The 4395-nt window shown below is 47.0% G+C and overlaps 1 long non-coding RNA gene across 1 annotated transcript; it reads left to right on the plus strand.

Moving 5' to 3' along the window:
- Nucleotides 1-870: 870 nt before the first annotated feature.
- On the plus strand, nucleotides 871-4171 carry LOC109553383 (uncharacterized). Its single transcript, XR_002180019.2, has 2 exons — nucleotides 871-974; nucleotides 3846-4171. It is a non-coding gene; the product is annotated as an uncharacterized lncRNA (long non-coding RNA).
- Nucleotides 4172-4395: the final 224 nt, after the last annotated feature.

Here is a 4395-nt window from a genome sequence, read left to right on the forward strand (position 1 = left end):
ACATGCAGTCCAGCCTCTGACCATTTGTGTCCAAACTTCCTAAATCCACCCCGACAGGCAGCCAGCCCGCCCCCAGCCCCTCCTGCCTGTGGGTGACTCAGAGACCCATCCCATGAGTGTCTCTACCTTGGTAGCATTCAAGAGGATTAAGGTCTGAATTAAGGGCACAAAGCCCCTCTTTTCTTCAGCCCCAGGGTGGCGGGGTGGGGTAGGGTGGGAGGGGGCTCCTAGCGTTGGGGAGACCTGGCCCAGCATCAGCAGAGAGAACAAGCCGCTACTCAGGCTGGCCGGCTGTTTACACCGGGGACGCAGGCCCCACACCAGCTGCCCGGGTTTGTGGCTGCTGACAGGCCGGGGGGATAATGTGGGCATTCATCCCCCCAGCTGCTCTGCACAGCGTGCACTCGGGGCACAGAGGGGAGCGAATGGTGGGGAGAGGGAAAGCAGAAGGAGCAGGCGTCCGACTGCAGGGCCCTGTTGGCTCCAAGCGGAGCCATGGGCTGCAGGGGAGGATGCATGCTCTTGCCTGACCTGCCAAAACCTCTAACGAGGCTAGTTAAACATTCCCAGCATTTCCAAATCATCTTCGTGATAATTTCCCCCAATGAGCTGTCTGCTAAGAAAGGGTGGACAGACCCAGTACCCTCAAACCAATTTGGATGCACTTCAACCTTCTTTTCCGCCCCCTGTGAAGATGAGCTGGGTCAGTGTTTCTGTGATTTCCTGATAAGAGTCCTGGGTGGGCAATGAGGAGAACTGGCCTCAGCACAGTGACCATGACCTCAGTGTAGTTATGTAACTGTTCCAAGCTTCTGTGTCCTCACCGTTAAAATGGACATGCAAACGGCTGCCCTACCTACTTCACAGGGTGGCTATAAGGATGCAATGAAAGAACAGCCATAAATCATGCCATACACGACAGACCAAGAAGGCCCTGAAACCCGGGGTGGGCAAGCTTTTCTGCAAAGAACCAGGTGGTAAATATTTCTGACTTTATATATCATGTGAGGCCTCTATTGCACAGTCTTGTGTATGTTTGTGTGTGTGTGCGTGTGTGGTTTTTTTTAAACAACCCTTTAAAAATGCAAAAATTATTCTCAGCTCCTGGCCTACAGACACACACACAACAAACAAACAAATAAAAATCCTGGTTTGCAAACCTCTGATCGAGACAAACTGCAGGCGAGGACTAGAGGCAGGATCAGCCTTCAGTGGCTGTGATAAATCTAAATATAAATAAATATTAAAAAATATATATGGATAGTCTGTGAAAGTGATTGTCGCTCAGTTGCATCTAACTCTGCAACCCATGGTCGGTAGTCTGCCAGGCTCCTTTGTCCATGGAATTCTCCAAGCAGTAGATTGCCATTCCCGTCTCCAGGGGATCATCCCAACCCAGGGATCGAACCAGGGTCTCCTGCATTGCAGGCAGATTCTTAACCATCTGATCCACAAGGGAAACCCTGGATAGTTTGTGAATATAAATAAATATACATCTAGGAGTTCTTAAACAAGATGGCCAATGGGCTTGGGTTCAATTTATTTCACTGATAGGGGCCACAAGTCAGAAAATACTATGAGGATGTTTATTTATTTGATAGTCTGTGAATATAAATAAATAAATATCCTCACGGTATTTTCTGACTTGTTCAGTTCAGTCACTCAGTCGTGTCTGACTCTAAAGAGCCAATCAAACTAAAGACAAGTTCTGTGTTACTTGGAAGAGTTGTAACCTCTGCAGCCCACATTCCCACCTATTGAAACAATGGAGATATAACACTCGCCCTGCCCATCTCCCAGAGTCCTTAAGGTAAAATAAAACAGCTTCCATCCATATGTGTGTGTGTGTCTGTGTGAGCATCAGTCGTGTCCGGCTCTATGGGACCCATGGACAGTAACCCACCAGGCTCCTCTGTCCATGGGATCCTCCAGGCATGAATACTGGAGTGGGTTGGCATGCCTCCTCTGGCCCATCCATACAGTACTAATTTCTATGTAAGTTCTAAACTCCAGGATGGTGTATTTTCATCTTTCAACCTTCAAAATTACTCAGGCCAGTGACTTAACACTTAGCTCAGTTCAGTTCAGTCACTTAGTCGTGTCTGACTCTTTGTGACCCCATGGACTGCAGCACGCCAGGCTTCCCTGTCCATCACCAACTGCCAGAGCTTGCTCAGACTCATGTCCATTGAGTCAGTGATGCCATCCAACCATCTCATCCTCTGTCATCCCCTTCTCCTCCTGCCTTTAATCTTTCCTAGCATCAGGGTCTTTTCCAATGAGTCAGTTCTTTACATCAAGTGGCCAAATTATTGGAGCTTCAGCTTCAGCATCACTTGTGGCCCCTATTATAAAATAACTTGAACCCCAGCCCATGGGTCATCTTGTTCAAGAGCTCCTGGAATATCTTGCCATTTACTGAGCTATTTGTTGTCTAGACTGGAGTATCCATGCTCACTGCTTAGCTGTCTTAAACTGGAGGCCAACCTTCAGCCTCAACTTGGCCCAAGATGCTCACTGGGTCCTCATGATGAGACCCAGAGCAGACCACCCTGCCTCCCTAGCCAGTGCTGCCTGGGTGCAGCTCCTGCAGGATGAGTGGGTTAAGACCTTTATTTGGGGACCACTACTGTCCGGGTAAGAGGCAATTAATGTCACTTGTGACAATGAGCACATAAACAGTACTTTGTTGACGATGGGTTTTTAAGTTGTGTCTTATTTCTCCCATAATACCCTAATAAGGTAAGCTGGCTTTGTCATTGTCATCTACAAAGGGGAATTTTGAAGCATAGTATTCAAGGCACTAACCTCCACTTTCATGGGGCGCTGGTTTCTGGCTCTTTCTCTCTCTGGTGAAGAGTCACATCCCTGTTTCTCCACGTATGTCTCTTTTTATGTTTTCTTGTCCTCACTCCTTGTTTGAAAATATTAGAAGAGGCTCAGAATGAAGCCAGGATGAAAACAGGAGAGAACAAAGAGTCTGTCTCATGGTCTGCACTTGTAAAGAATTTTCTAAAAGAAACGGCAGATCAGTACCATGATCTAGACTAGAATAATAAAAGCAGCCAGATTCAGATATACCCATACAAGAGGCAGCACTGATCTAATAAACGTTGCTTTTGTTCATACTGTGTGGAAATGTGATGAAATAAATGCAGCGCTTTAGAACCAGGTACTTAGATAGAAGAACGTTCTTTTTCTTTTTTTCTTTTTTTAATTCTACTTCATACCTTTTCTTTTCTTTTACTTCTTTTTTTTAATTGGAATATAATTGCATTACAATTTGTTGTGCTAGTTTCTGCTGTACAACAATGTGAATCAGCCGTAAGAATACATATATCCCCTCCCTCTTGAGCTTCCCTCCCAGTCCCCCATCCCACCCCTCTAGGTCATCACATAGCACTGAGTTAAGCGCCCTGTGCTCTGCAGCAGCTTCCCACTAGCTGTCTGTGTTACACATGTGCTGGGTCACTCAGTCATGTTCAACTCTTTGCGACCCCATGGACTGTAGCCTGCCAGACACCTCTGTCCATGGCATTCTCCAGGCCAGAATACTGGAGTGGGTTGCCATGCCCTTCTCCAGGGGATCTTCCCAACCCAGGGATCGAACCCGGGTCTCTGGCATTGCAGGCAGATTCTTTACCAGCTGAGCCTCCAGGGAAGCCCCATGTGCTACACGTGGTAGAGTATAAACGTCAGGGCTGCTCTCTCAGTTTGTCCCACCCTGTGTCCGTAAGTCCATTCTCTATATTTACGTCTCTGTTCTTGCCCTGCAAATAGGTTTATCAGTACCATCTTTCTAGACTACATATATATGTATTAATATACCCTTTTTTTTTTTTTAGCTCAACCATAAAAAGGAATGAAATTGAGTCGGTTGTAGTGATGTGAATGAACCCTGTACCTTCTTATGACAAGAAGGGCTGTGTGAGCCAGAAAGGGTGGGAGCTTTTCAGGAAGATGGCTGGTGTACAGAGCTGAGCCTGGCGCTGCAGATTCTGCCTCCGGACCAGTGTGTTGTCTGCTACGTCCTGTGTTTCCCAAGGTGCCAGCTGCCCCCATGGCCACATCCCCACAGGGCTACGCTTCACATTCGTCATTTCGTTGTTGTGATCTGGAGAAATCTTTTCCCACTGCAGATGAAGAGCACGGTCATTTCTAACTGACGCAATGTTCTTCCTCTGAGTGATTATTTCATTCTGTTAGTGCATGGAGCTAGAAGGTCAACACTACCACTCCACTGCACTGAGTAAAAGTTCTATTCTGCAGAGGAAAGTTCTAGTCTTTGAATTTAGACCACCTCAGACATGGACCAAAGATCTTACAAATGTCTGACCCCGATCACAAGAGGGAGAGCATGGGTAGTTCAGGGCAAGTTTGGCATCCTCCTGAGAA

The sequence above is a fragment of the Bos indicus genome, chromosome 27 (genome assembly GCF_029378745.1).
Source record: "Bos indicus isolate NIAB-ARS_2022 breed Sahiwal x Tharparkar chromosome 27, NIAB-ARS_B.indTharparkar_mat_pri_1.0, whole genome shotgun sequence".
Taxonomy (NCBI): Eukaryota; Metazoa; Chordata; class Mammalia; order Artiodactyla; family Bovidae; genus Bos; species Bos indicus.